At 38.4% G+C, this 15,945-nt stretch overlaps 1 protein-coding gene across 1 annotated transcript in view; it reads right to left on the minus strand.

The window, feature by feature from the left end:
* The window catches only part of elfn1b (extracellular leucine-rich repeat and fibronectin type III domain containing 1b), a 79,791-nt gene that overhangs the window by 63,667 nt on the left and 179 nt on the right, over positions 1 to 15,945 (minus strand). The window contains exon 1 of the mRNA XM_027006181.3: positions 15,758 to 15,945. This exon is cut by the window's right edge and continues 179 nt beyond it. The gene's annotated coding sequence lies outside the window, so the exon portion shown is untranslated. The remainder of the gene's footprint in view (positions 1 to 15,757) is intronic.

Below are 15,945 nucleotides of genomic sequence, written 5' to 3' on the forward strand. Positions count from 1 at the left end.
CTCTCTCTCTCTCTCTCTCTCTCCCTAATTCTTTACTTTCATGCAGGAAGCAAACCCACCTCTGAGAGTCTCTGGAGACTAGATACTAGACTTTGGTATGGTACAGGCATAAAGCGAACGTGCAGCCCTTTGACTGCAGGGTGCCACTGTAGTATGCTGAATGCAGTGTTGACTTGGCCACGCCTACACTAGTCCAGCACCAGTCCAGCTAGTCCAGCACCGTTAAGATAGAGCTGGTGGGGGTGTGTGCTGTAGCAAAACACTAATAAAGTCACAAGATGCAGAGAGGAGTTGGCTGTCATGTTACACAATGTGGTTTCATGAATTATATCATGGTAGTTTGGCCTTGCAGACGCCTGTATTGTCTGGTCAGATAGAAACAGAGCAACAGAATTTGTCTGTTTTTTTCCAAGAATTTGTCTTTTTTTTCCAATTGAGCAATACATCCTAAATTCAACAGGCATATACTATATAAAATAATCTTTCTGTTACACTGGATGGACACACACACACACACACACACACACACACACACACACACACACACACACACATATAAATATATATATATATATATATATATATATATATATATATATATATATATATATATATATATATATATATACACAACAATTGTTTTGCTTTCATTTTGTGAGAGGGGGAAGAAGAAAACCAGAGAGGAGAAGGATATGACACGCCCCTTTTAAGTGATGGCTTTCTTTGTAGATCTTTTCTAATGTAATAAAAGCAACTGGCCCTTTCACTTGCACACAATAAAATACAATACAGTTCTGAGTGCCAGAACTATTAAAAGGTCTTTAGACTGAACAGACAAACTATTAGCTAAACCTGCAAATATGGTTTCTCATATCCAGGGTCCAGTCATTAAAAAAAAATCACAGAGAGAAGTTGAGTGGAATCTATAGCCTTAAAGAGTCGTGAATCCCCTTAGTGCACATTCAAATTTGTTAAAACCATTCTTTCAACTGTGATCACATCTATATTTTGGGTTTAAAACAAAAACTCAACAGCTATGGGCTATGAGTAAATTCAAGAAAGGCCTCCTGTCATTCAACCAAAGCTTTTTTTAAAACCCCGTGTGTTTCTATGCCTGTGCAGATGTGACATGAAGAATCCCTGTTGAAATGCTTTATTATCTTGGAACTACTTTGCAGGCTTTTAGGCAGTTATCAAAGGAACATTGAATCTAAATATACATGACAGAAAAGAACCCAGAAAAGTAAATTGCTCTTGTATGATCTATTTGTCTCATTCATGAAGACACATAAAAGAAAATTCACAGCTTCTTACTTATGTCTCATATGCAGACACTTGTTAGTTTGTTAAACCATGTTATTCTATGTTTTATTCCCTATGGGGGGTGGAGGGGTGGGGGGGGGGGTTATATTTTTTGATTTGACGATTTACATGCCACAGCAGATGCTGCCATAGGGGCTAGTGGCTTCAGCACACTGTGCTCTGTCCCATGTAACATGCGTATGGAGCTGTGTTGTCAGCCTCTGTTGTTTCAATAAAAGCCTGCTCTCATGGGAATGAACAGGCAGACCACATGGATATCTGCAGTTATCACGTGATTTCACCACTGCAAAATCACCAAACATTGCAAGAGAATATTCGTATTTAAAGGTTGAGCCAGTTAAGCTTAGGACAACTTTATTTACATGAAATCCAACATAATCCATCGGGTTGCTAATAATACTTGATATTTATATTTTTATACTTTATGAACACAGATAAGATCCCTCCCATTCATTTAAAGCATAATCTGAGTCTGACTCCCAGGCATTTTCATTGCCGTCACATGCTGCAAAATGAACTTGGGCAAAACTCAACCTAATCACTGACCATTTAGCCTCTCTGTCAAGTTATCAATACTGACTTAAATATAATGACATAGCTATGGAGTCAGCTCTCTCATTTGGATACTAACCATCTATGAAGAGAGAATGTTCTAATGTTTACTAGATCATAACATATTGAACTGAACACATATCAACAGGATTTCATGTTTCAAGGTGTTTATACAAACAACTTATTAATTATTTTCCCCTGTCTCCTTTTTAAGACAGCTGCTGCTTTCTAAATTCTATTCTCATCTCTCCATTTTTTTTTTACACTTTTTAGCTGAAGGAAAAATAAACTCTCCCCCCTGAAATGAGATCAAAGCATTTAAGGCAAAATTATCTGCCTTAAGAGAGTAAAAGAAGACAGAAATCATGGCCTCAGAGTAAAATCTTGATAATCGCAAACTTCATCACTTCAAAGCAGAGTGCAGCTCCTGCTACCAATACAGACTGTAGCCGTGTGTGTGTATGTGCATGTGTGAGAGATATCTTTTTTTAGCGCTTAGACTAAAGCACACATTTTTTTTTACATATGACTTTTGAAAGCCAGAACACTTTTTTTCTGTTTACAGTAAGTAAGGCTGAATGTGAGATAGCCTCTTATTTGCTATGTAGTCCACTACATAGGACATGCTTGGAATGCACTCTACAGCTACATCTTAACAGAATGTCACCTTCAAATAAAATTGCAAAGACAGAGCTGCCATCCAATTATCTGTGATGAAACTGAAATGTCAAGATCCATTTCACAAGAAAGTTTCAAGAATGCAGCTCTGTTCTTCCTTGTATAAAATTATCTTTGGACAAAGATAGCTCCCATGATGCCAGTAAATGCAAACATTGACAAACCATTTTGACAACCCAGGACTGCTCATTACCATAACACTCTTTCCAGAAAAAATATGTAAATTATGTTTCCTAACGAGGAGACATTTACAAAAACCCATGGTAAGCAAAATGTTGATGCATGCACACATACACACCTTCACTTTGTCTCTCCCAAATACACCTCATCTCTTGGCTGTCCTGCCCTTTCTTCCATTTGTCTGGTGCCTGCTCTTGTTGACTTGTCTGGGTTGTGTATGCCCGCGTGTGTGTATCTAGGAGTTCTATCTGTGTGTGTTCTTCATTCACTTTTGCATTTCAGACTGATTAAAGAATTTTTAAATGCATTTTTCAACAAGTATAGTCAGGGTAATTGCATTGAAAAGACCCATGTCAATGCAGCTACAGTCTGCTAAATTAAATTCAGTCAGATGGAATTTACTTTGTTTGTATGGATTTGCTGGGTGGGATGTCATTACAATCGCAACCCCTCACACACTGACTGTAACAGCCGGATCGATATCATATATGCTGGTTAGACTATTTATTTCTAATAGGCAACCTGATTGGTGGATTCAAGTGTAGTACATTATTATAATAAATAATAATAAATTACTGTGGACACTGTAATAGCCAAGCAGATTGATATTATTAGAATTAAAATGAGACCTTTCAGTACAATTCAATGAGCACCTGCAATATAGTACTTTCATATACTTCAATGAGAGTACATGATACAGCCCAAAGGAGCTTACTGGAGGTACTGTGCTGTTGGTGTGCTGTGGTTTTAGCCTTTAATTCCTATGGTCTTAGTTGACAATAATGGTGGGGTAATGGAAAGTAAAAAACAACAAGACTTTACACTTAGTTATAGCAACAACTGTTGTTTTTAATAATGCTTATTGTAGTATTCATTTGACAGCCTTTTTTTCTGCAAATTAATAAGGTGCTTAGTCCTTTAGCAAATGTTTATCTATGTATGTCTGTGAAACTGTCCATTTCTTGCTTGGCATGGCTCAGACTAAACTGCTTGAATAATTTTTTATAATCATCTTCTACGGATTTACAGTTTTTATAATCAAGAGGGTGCTTAAATGTAATTGCATTATGTTGTCTAAATATCTTAGCATATTTAACTGAGAGCCAAATTATTTAGCCCCAAACATATATAAATTAGCATATTATTGACTTGAAAGTTGTATTACATCACTGAAGAAATTGCATGCAAAAAAAGGTCTTCTAGACAGAAAGCCTTCAGTCAGCAATGGCTGAGAAGGCCTCAGAATGATGAAATCAGGTCCTGAAAAACATCTATTCAGATCTTTTTTTTTTGTGTGTGTGTGTGTGTGTGTGTGTGTGTGTGTGTGTGTGTGTGTGTGTGTGTGTGTGTGTGTTTGAGTGTGTGTGCATGCATGCATGAGTGCGGTCATCTGGACCTTGTGGTGTGTGCGTGCATGTGTGCAAGTGTGTCACACATTAAAGGTGTGATTTGGATCATATTTCAGCTATAGAGGCTCCTATTCTTCCTCCTGAAATCAGTGCACCCTCCCGGGGCTCCAGCGCACTCTCTGGCACACATAAACGCTAGCGCGTTCGTTCTCTGAAGTTTTCCGTTGCAGTTTGTTTCCATGGCAACAAGAGCCCTTGTTCCCCTGCAGTCGCCTACTTGGGGTTTTTATGTGTTTAATTATGAATGAAGGGGGTCTGGTAATGAGAGAGAGAGAAAGAAAGAGGTCCAGAGTTAAACATTTGCAGGTTTTTCTTTTCTTCATGAAAAACAACAGAAAGTTTTGTTAAGTGTCTTTCTCCAGAATCAGCATAGCTATAATGGTCATACCGACAAATATCTATACACTCTTTGTGCACTCACACACTAAACAATATTCCAGTTTCTGGTCTTTCCCAACAACTTGAAATTGTTTTGCTGAAGAATGAAGAATGAGTCACTTCAAAAGCTACAAAAGAATCCTCTCTCCCATCCTGGTTATTTTAGGTTCTATGCAAAATGATCACACAGGGGACCACAGTAAGTCTCTTAAATCAGAAATCATATCTGAATTATATTTGAACTACGTCATAGCAGACTATGTCTTATGAACAGCAACAATCAATAGGTTGGAAATCTATGTATTTACAGTCAGTAGGGACAACATTATGCAAAGTGCCATGCGAGAGAGAGAGTCATATTTCTGAAGTAACACTGTTATAAGACAAAACAACAAGGCTAACCAAAAGCAGCCCTAGAGATAAGCCATCCTGCAAAGCTTAATTCCTACACACCTGATTCTAATGATCAGATGCTCCTGAAGGCCTTGATTAACTGGATCAGGTGCATTAGATTAGGGTTAGAGCAGCATGGTAGATCTCCGGAGGACCAGACGGCAGGAAATAAAATGAGAATGAAGAGAGAACAGTGCTGCGAGGTCAGAACAATGGGTCCAAAACAATTTCACGGCCCCTCCCACGGACTATGCATCCGTCTGCCAGATGGCTTCAGGTTCAGCCGCTGCTAACCCCGCGAACATACAACTGGGCCATATGTGAGATGATGAAGGGATTTTAGAGGGAGTTTCACATGCCATGCAGAAGAACTTGGATAATTAGATTGATTTATGGCGCAGTTGAAATGAACAGACAATTGTACGTCCAGCAGCTTTTAACGCTTTCTTTTTTCTTTCTACAGGTCAAAACTTAATTGACTTCTAGACTTTGTATCTGAAAATGAGCAAGACAAAAAGGGCTGTCAAAAAGAAGTGACAACATATGATTCATATCCAGCTGAGATAACACATTTTGTAAATCACACACACACACACACACACACACACACACACACACACACACACACATATATATATATATAATCCTTAACAAGGGTAGCAACAACCTTAATGCAGTTTCTTGTGTTTATGTTTGCTGTTGTAATCAGGGACTGCCATGACAGTATAAATCTTTGCTCTTGTCAGTGAGACTGAGATGGCCATGGCCCTGGTTATGTTTATTGTTAATGTTCTTGCAGTTTTACCAAATTCCATCTGTTTAGCAAAAGCAACCATGATTTAGGCTAAAACATGTTCATACTTTGTGAAATTTATTAGGAGATTAACAAGAGCTTTGGTGGCTTCAGCAACCAACATTGACCCAGATTTTATGCAAAACATTTTTTTTCCCTCCTTTTCCCTGCATGTATATATTTTTCGCTACCAAATGTATCATTGTTAGACATGTTTAAAGTTCTACAGCAGTTTTAAGTTTTGGTTTAGGTTTACCTGACTGCCCAACTCCCAGATAGTTGACATAATAGTCTGAAAATTCAAGGCTTTTGGTTTTGTTGATTGCTCTGTATAAATCTCTACTGGAAACTGACATAGCTTATATGTTCATTGCTCTCATGTTCCAAACAAATTTCAAGCCACCGACTTTATCAGGGTAGTAACATCCCCGTCTTGTTTTGCCAGGACATTTCAAGTAGATTGTAAAGCAACCGACAGTAAATTGCAACCACCACTATGTTGCTGAGAAATTTCAAACACTTTGTTCTTCCAGAACATTCTAATCACAGGTCTCTGAAGGCTATTTCGATTTGACTGCTGATGTTCAGCCAGAACGTTTGACACCCATTTCAGGGTTCTGCGTAGACACCTGCTCTACATTTTTAGTTTGCAATACATTACCCAGTTGTTGTTGCTGTGGTTCCTACTGAAAACCACCAGTCCACAGCAGTGCTCTTATTATTACATTATCTTGTGCTGCTTCAATGCTTTTACAGCACTGGCAGTAAAAAGGTAGAAGTACAAAGTTTATCACCAAGCTGTGGATGATTATTCATTCTGATCATCAGTATTTTGCTCTGCACCAGCAGACACAGTCTCATCTCTCCCAAGCTGACTTTAAATAAGTCTTTAAGTAAATGACAAAAAAGTGCCAATTCTTTTCTAGTTAGAGGTTATGGGAATTGACAACCAAGGGACTGCACCTCTGTCAGAAACATTCTGTTTCTCTGGAAACTCTGTATACTTTACTACAGTTTACTACAATATATATAATGTTTAGTACAGTAGTTCTGATGTATTGGCAACAAATATAAATATTGGGTATAACACTGTTCATATATGTTTCCATACCTTTCTAATCAAATTCTGAACATTGCATTTATACACTGTAATTTTAGCATTTTTGGAGAAACAAAATTGTAATAATGGCATGATTTAATCCCACATCTTAATGGGTGTTTTTATTTTATTCTTAATAATTACTTTAAAAATAGGTCAATATTAAGACGGTAGACATGGTAGCACCTTCCAATTTTACACATAATGTTTTATGTGTAAAATATAAACATAATGTTGCATGTTTTTAGAAATGTTTCATGAGGGTAAAATCTAAAATCTTAAATTGTTTAAATGCTTAAACTCCCAATTCATGTCTGTGGGTCTTGACTCTCCATCCTCTCTCTTGTAACTACGCAGTTCCATTTAGCTTCTATGTGATTCTATGTGATCATCTAATAATTTATAATAATTACAAAATAATATGCATTGAGATAAATAAATAATAAGCCAGGTATTTAATGGGGAAATTAGTCCTACTGCAATAATATTATCTGATTTATAAGCATGGTGGCTTTAGGGGTCATGGTGATGTATTTTAGTTGCTTTGTATGCATGATCCATATGTTGTATAATTAGGGCTTTTATTTCCTGCAGTAATATTTATTTTGAAAATGTTTCCCAAAGTCTGATATGCTGCTAGTTCCTTCTGAGCTCCAGGTCAGGGAGTCGTGTGATTACAGATGACCACTGTTAGTTTTTTGTTCAGGATTTATTGCCTGTCCCTGCCTCTGTCACTATGTGCCACTCTCTACCTGTCTCTGGTGAAAGACCACCTTTCTCCCTGGAGAGATCATTACACCTATTGGCTCTAAGACCCTTTGGCTAACGATGAAACACTCTACATGTTTATTAGTATCTTTGCTGTATTGTATGAGAGGGATAGAGACAGAGAGAGAAAGAGAGTGGGAGTACCAGGATTGCTCACATGGGAGTATCAAAGCATGCTTTATGAAATTTTAAGCAAAAAGGAACTGTGTGATATGAAAGTCCTCTTTCTTTCCCTTTCTTTTTCTCTCTTTCTGTCTGTCTCTCTTTTCCTCTCATGACGGAAGTGACAGGAAGTGAGTGACAGGAAGATGGTGACTGATGTCTGTGATTGACTGTCACCAGAGTGTCCTTGTCATTTACAGAAATGGCAACTTCAGTGGCTGACAAAGATTATTAAACACATCCAGTGGGACTCTTTAAACCACTAGTTAGAGCTCAGAGGAATATAAACAAGAAACCAGGGACTATACACATGGCACTTAGATATCACAAAAACAAAGTTTGTCTTGACAAACAAGTTTTTAGTTTCAATTTCTGGACTATTCTGGAATGCACTTTATCAAATCCTGTCTCTCGAGGTCAATCCGTTCGGTTGCCATGGAACCATGCCTCAAGTCTGATTTTTATCATTTGGGATTGACCCATGAAGCTTTTCTAAAGCAGCAAAAAAATTGATTCCCCAGAACTATGATGCATTTAGGATTTAGTACATTCTGTTTTTGAAACTGAGAAACACCAGGACTTGTTTGGTTGCTTATAAAATACACAAGGATGAAAGCAGTTGATCATGCCCTTCCATATCTCCAGACTATTTAATTCAGTACAAGAAAAAAAAAAACAGGCTCGTATAGGAAACTCTCCCTTTCCCCAAATGAGGAAGCTGATTTCATCTTCCTAGCTGTTATTCTCTAGGCATTATTGTTTCCTGTAAAGTGAGGTAATTAACTAACTAGTTGCATAACATCAATAATGCTAAGTTGTTGATAAGCCATAGTTACAAAGCTTGCAATTAAGAGACTGACAGTGTAAGGCTCGGGATAACTCACTGGGAATCTAAAACATAGCACTCTATATATGAGAATGACAACAATAACATCATATATTTACATAATATATACGTAAGTATTGGTACATATTCTTTTCCACTGCATAAATGCCCAAGGTTTTTTTCGGTAGCTATTTATTGGTCAAGGGTATATGTGCAGAGGGCGCTTTAAAGAGATTCAGGATTAGGTAAGGACACAGTTGTGAAGTATTGTATGTACCTTTCATGCTCTCTCTGTCTCTCTCCTTTCATGTGTGTACACAGAGAGAAGTACACGTGTGTGTGTGTGTGTGTGTGTGTGTGTGTGTGTGTGTGTGTGTGTGTGTGTGTGTGTGTGTGTGTGTGTGTGTGTGTGTGTGCTGTGAATTTTGTGCATATATGAGAGACCACATTAAAGGTACATGCCACAATATTTCACAACATAATATTTTCTTTGTTATTCTGAACTTCAAAAGGCAAAGGCAAATTTTCTCTTTTTCTCACTCACTCACTCACTCACTTACTCCCTCCCTCACTCAGTCACTCACTCCCTCCCTCACTCACTCACTCATACACATAAATGCACTGTATCTTCCGCTCTCTCTCTCTATCTCTTTTTCTCTCTAGCCACAAGGGAAATCCACAGAACCACAGAGATACCACATTTTAATTACACTGATATGCTCTAATGGCATGGGAATTCTTGTGGTCACAGTTTCAGTTTGATATATATATATATATATATATATATATATATATATATATATATATATATATATATATATATATATATATTTATTTTTTTATTTTTTTTTAAATTTTAATGCTTGCTTTTTGAATCTAAAAATGCATATGTTAAAATTTTAGATTTGCTTCTAAGAATAAAAGGTTTTTTCTCTTTATGAAGGTTTTTTAAATAATTTTTTATGTCCTGACATTTCTGAAAATAACCAAGGCTCTGCAAAACCATAAGAATGGTATTTTTTATATAGGATAAGACATAAGATTAACACTGGGCAATGCTGTCTGAATGGAGATTTTTACGAGCAAAATAGTTAATGTCATATACATTTGCATAGGGTGCACAGAAGGCCAGCTACAACTATGGAAATTATAAATAGTCTGAATTTTGCAGATATAATTAAGCCCTTGGGTAAATGACATTGTCACTGAGGTTATTCCATTGAAAATTCTTTTATGTCTAAGATTTAATCTGGAAACCTAGTCCATTGCACTTGATACAGATTTTAGAGTTGCCCTGTAGGTATGTTAGACATACAATTTAATACTGTAAGTTTGGATAATTCATATGGAATTTGGACTATTACTCACTTTGACCACATGTGCCTCCCGTTAGTTCCTTCTTAAACTAGTTGGATAGCAGGAGCAAAAGGTTTCCATTTTGTCATTACATTCCATGGTTACTCATAAGTAATTAATATTCATCCCGGATCCTGTCATTGTTCTGACTAAGACGTCAGAGGGAGATGACATTCAAAGGACTACACTCTTGCCTCATAATCAAATGTACTTTTTAATTACCTTGCACCAGAGGGTGATTTGCTTCTCTGTAATCTTATGCTGTGAAATGTGGGGGAGCAAAAGAAAGTGTTGGGGGAGACCTTTAAGCTTCAAATCACTGAATTTCATGAAAACTCAAAGGAGAGAAAGTTGATTTTTTTTTCTCTTTAAAAGGATAGTACACTTGAAACTCACAGCTACATTTGAAACCAGTAACATGCCTGTTAGGTTTGACAGGGCTTCCTATTTTAATATTCCGCCCTTAATTGGTTATCCAAAAACAAATGTTCTTATGTTCTCAGGAAATTGTCCACTGCTCTTCTGTCGAAAGGTATCTTTAAACTGAATACAAACCAGCAAATAAGAAAATAAACAAATACGCACACACACACACACATACACACACACAAATGGAAGCAGTAAGTTATAGCAATCTTCTGTGAGCAACAGCATCTTCTCCTAGGTGGACGAACTAGGCCCTGGTTTCTGGTAACAAGCTGTCTGAAAATTGCTCTTTGTCAAGTCTATGTGCTCTTACCATGATAAAATCATGGCCATTAGCCCCACGTTTACTTTACCAAATTGAAGTGTTCAGTGGGAAACAAAATCAGCAAGGGCAGAGGGGCTTTGCTAGCTTATCGGCGCTTCACAGGCCACTGCATTTATGTTTGGCATTTATGTTTGACTTTGCCCAGTTCTAAGTCCACCATCACCTTTACACACTAAAAACAAATAGTTTGTATTTAGGTCCAGCTCATAACTTTGGAAATAGCTTTTACTGTTAATGCTTACCTTATTAGCTGAGATGTAACATTAATGAGATTTTAAGCAAGAGATAATGGGCTTTTTGATGCAAAGTTACATTTTACAGCATTTAGCAATTGTTGACTGAGTACAGTTTTGAGCAATTGAGGGTTAATAGCCTTGCTAAAGGGCCCAGGGGTTGCAACTTAGCCATGGCAGGACTTGAACCAGCAAAGTCCTGATTACTGGCCAGTACCTTTACTGCTGAACTCCCCTTGCCCCTGCTCATTGCTGTTTTGCATGTGACCAGATGAAAGGTGGCAGAGACCCAATCCTATACATATCCACATTTCTCACATAGTAGTGATACTCTATCTACCTGCCAAATGTGAGCTGGTAGCGAATTACCATCTTAACAGGTCAAATTTTTCTGAGCGCCTTCATTACGGCAGCACTATACCATATTTTGGCACTCATTTATGGAGGCGTTTTGTTATCACTCTAAGGCTGTTTCAATGAGCTTGAGCCGTGCACTGTCACCATTAATGACAGGATTAAGAGTTGGAGCGATGGGTCCGCCCAGATCCCCCACCTGGTGCTGCGGCACAAGGTGCTAAGCACACCGGAGCTGATTGGTCAAAGCTCAGGGAGAGAAAGAGCTTATTGCCCAAAGCTCATGGGGTGAGAGAGCTGATTGGCCAAAGCTCAGGGAGAGAGAGATCTGCAATTAGAGGGCTTGGTGGCAGGTCTCCTCAGGTCTGAGAGCTGGTGCGGAACAAAAGGCACACCCAGGAGTTGTGAAAGTGTAAACCGGGTATGGGCAGGGGTGCTTTAGGTTTTGGCAAGAGAACTTTAAATGTAGCCCTAACACATACTGCTGCCATCAAAGAAAAGAAGCCCAACATTCATGAGGAAAGCACTTTTGCTGTCCATAGTCCACAGAATTATTCATGTTTTTAATTTACTTCTGTTGTACCATTTCTTTTTGTATGTGTTATGCAAGTGCACTTTCCACTATTGAAAAGAGAGAAGAGATTGAAAAATATATGGTGACCCACGGAAGCATCCATACAATATGCTTTTTTCCTGCATATCCTTTGGGCTCAGGTAAAATTAAATACCATTCCATTAAACAGAATGTCAGTTGACCCATAGTCAAATTATATATCATAATTTTATCAAACTATTATAGCATACTGTCTTACATGGAAACGTGTATGTGTGTATAAGTGTACATTAAACCATTGTACATGCATGTATCAAAATGTCATTCACATCATAAATCTCTCAATAAATCATACCAGTGATCATAAGATCTATGCAATAAAGTGGTCTTAAAAGAGTCATGATTTGGCAGAAGAGCCACACCTCGAATACCAAGGCGTCCCCCTGCTTTTCCGCCCTCAGAGCCTGCATGTGAGAGGAAACCTATGCACTCCAGATTCGGGTGTCAAGAGAAAGGCACTGTGATTTCTGTTATCAGTGGGCTATGATTAGCGGGGCTTGCGGTGACGCTGAGCAATAACTCCTTGATTACACGGCATGTCTGCCATCACCAACCTAAAGTGATGCTAACGAGCGGAACCCTGAGCTAGGGAATAAGCCCCTTTTATGAGCTCTGAGCCCTCAGGATCCGCCAGGCACCATTTGATGCGGCACTTGGCTAATGAACACACACCCCATACCGTGTGCCGCTCTCCGCAATACCGATCAAAGCCTGTGGCTATGGCAAACAGCGGCCTCGTGGTTCTCCTTACAGCCTGAGAGTCACGCAGCACCTTGGGAGGTGAATTAGTGGTGTGAGTGGCATTGCTAAGCTTAGAACACATCAAGTGATAAGGGGTAGAGTTTAGGTTATAGTGGATACTTTATGGTGTATAAGGACACAGGTGCAGAATTACTATAGCAGAATTACTTTACTGTGCTGTAGTTTTGATTTGGCCAAATAGTATAATAGATAATAAAATAATAGTAAAAAGTGCTATAGCAGTGCTTGTTTGAATTTCTTCAAAAATATTTCTTATTGATTATATATAGTAATCAGTGAATTTTGAGTCTCACGCAAAAGTGAAAGACATTGCAGAAACACTCTTAAAAATTTAAAAGACACTCTGAAATTGCTAATTGAGAATTGCTGAAAAAAACATACAGGGGCCACTGTGACTAATGCTGAGATGACTATCAGAGAGTGTAAAGTATGGCATATTAGACTTTCCACTGGGGGATGGTGTACTGCAGTATCAAAGAGTGGTGCAGATGATCAGATGGTAGCTGGCCAGAACTCCAGTAAGACACGTTGTGGGGCGTGAGGACAACGTGCCATCATTAGTGGGAAGTGAAGTTTAATTAAAGCTTTATATCACACTGACAAGTTTAGCGTGCACCATGAAGATGGTGAAAATTGGCAATATTCACTGAGTGTCATGTTTCTTTTCCAAGTAGAAAGTCTCACAGCCTGATTTTCCCATGCAAAAGCATGACTTTCAGGTTCACATGCTTGGAAATTTGGAAGAAGGGCTTGTGGGTTCATGGAAAAATAAATGAGCCTCTCAACCAATTAAATAGCTAAACTGGTTTAGCGCTTTTCTGTCGGGAAGAACAATCATTTTGCCCCTACAGTGTGAAGAGCAATTGTTTCTGAATCCCAAAGGGACTGGGCAAGAAAATGTGTGTGTGTGTTTTTTTTGTAATTTTTTAAATGTATTTATTTATTTATTTATGTGTGTGTGTGTGTGTGTGTGTGTGTGTGTGTGTGTGTGTGTGTGTGTGTGTGTGTGTGTGTGTTTGTGTGTGTGTGTGTGTGTGTGTGTGTGTGTGTGAGAGAGAGAGAGAGAGAGAGAGAGAGAGAGAGAGAGCATGCAAGAGTGTATGAATGCTGAAAGAGGGAAAAGAGAGGACAGAGAGCGAGCATACTGCACGTCTACACTGGTAGTTGGAAAATGCATATACATCTGGAGATAGACTGTGCAAATTGTGCGAAGCTGACTCATTTTGCAGAGTTGGGCCATACAATATTTCGCAAAGGTGTAAAAAAATACAAGAAAGCTCGACACAGCGTTCCAAATTTTCACAATTAATTATGACACTCATTTGTTGAGAAAGAAATGGTTTAAAGCAGTAGGCTATGTACTGGGCTATAAGGGAATTACACTGTATAAGAAATTTTCATTATATTAATTCATTTAGACTGTCTGGGATGAATGTTAAAGCACATCCCATGTGTAAAAATAAAACTTTCAATGTATCGATTAATTTATCATACCTAGGATGACCTAACCGTCCAATGGGCGATTTTACGAGCGCTTTACCCAAACGTCATCCTACAAGCTTCTACTGTTAAAACTGATTTAACATTTTAAATAGACAAGACTTGGGGAACTTTTCTATATGAGCGAAAAACACCGGGTTTCGTTATGTTAATAATTTAAACTATGAGGTAAAATTTACTGCTGAAAAAAACTGTCTGAAAGCGCTCGCAGATGTTTACAAAGGAAAAGTGTGTATTCTTTAGAAATTACATTATGGCAGAAATGTTTCTTTGCATGCATTTCTTGTTCTAAGCAACACGTTTCCACTATTTTCGTAGGTAACTGATAAATTTGTGGTAAGAGCTCTTCGAGGAGATAAATGCAGTGTTTTTATTTATGAAATTATTGGTTGCATAACTTGATTAGGCCCCTGCTTCTTGTTACTCAACGTACTTGTACATAACAAGCGTACGCTGAAATTAGACGATAGTAATCAACGTTCATAGTAGCACTTGTAAATCCTGAAATTAATTTAGAATTGGAGGTCTATTTCTAGACTATCGTTCTGAATGTTTGAATGTTGTCAGAGTTTAGGCATGCACTGAAATAATGCGATTGTTACGGGCCGTATGGGTTGTGCATTAAATAGCTTAGAAAACTTGAAGAATGTCTTCACAGGCAGCCTACAGTATTTCATGTTATTGGCGGCCCACCAATTGGTTACGGCTAATAAGTTAGACTATGCTGTAATAGATTTTTTTCGAACCTGCCGGGCGCCATCCATGGTACTGAAACCCTTTCGTGCGTGGTTTAGTATTAACCAAGTGCGCCAGTGAAATAACCTCCTAATACCCTTTTCTGTTGGACAGTTTGGAACTTTATGACTGTCCCATATTTTATGTGAATAACGCTGGGAAAACGTATCTATGCGTGACTGGAGGTGAAAGAAGCGTTGTCGTTTCTTTCAAGCACACACGAGACTTTAGATTTAAACAATTTCAATCCATCCCTAGCATATTTGGCCGCTCAGGTACCAGTGATGAATATGTCTTGCAATCGTAGGGTCCATGGCTGAAACATCCTATTGAAATGAAGATTAGAAAAACAAAAAATCATAAACATGCACGTCTTTCAGACATTTGTCCGGTGCTTTCGTTTGATATTTCATATATTGCAATTGCCGGCACAACGTGCCGAGGCAACATAAAACATTTCACAAAATCTCTGACTCACAACTGAAAAAGAGGTCTCTGTGAGATCTGCTCGTGTGTATAGTTCATCTTATAAATCATATAGATCGATGGGGTTTGAAGACTGGTCTGGTTGGAAGGCTGGTCTGCTTCAGACGCACAGAAATAACTTTGAATACTAATTTCCTCATGTTCTTTTGGTTGCGACCCTGGTTCAAGGGGAACCTAAATGTTTTTTCGTACGACGGGGAGAAAACGTGCAAGGAAAATGGGCAAGGTGCTCCGGTTCCGTTTTGCCCTCTTGTAATCGATTGAGATGAACAGAAAAGGCTTCATCGGTGCCAATAACGCCATTGATATGCTCAATACGCTACTGAGAAAACGCATGTTGTCACATCAAAATAGGTAAAAACCTTAAGAAGACAATATGAATATATAGTTCCCCAATGTGCCTTACCTTTATCGATCTGGTGTCAGAAGCTCTGTTGACGTTCGGACGCCGAACATGAGATGCGACGCTTGTGTCAGTGTGAAGCCCTCTGCTGATCTCTTTCACTTGAGACGCGCGTACGTGAAGATCGAACTGCGAAATCCAGCACTGCGTATGGTCCGGGCAGAGTCTATAAAACCTACAACTGGGACCGG

This window comes from Electrophorus electricus, chromosome 18 (assembly GCF_041902795.1).
Source record: "Electrophorus electricus isolate QZ-2024a chromosome 18, ASM4190279v1, whole genome shotgun sequence".
Taxonomy (NCBI): Eukaryota; Metazoa; Chordata; class Actinopteri; order Gymnotiformes; family Gymnotidae; genus Electrophorus; species Electrophorus electricus.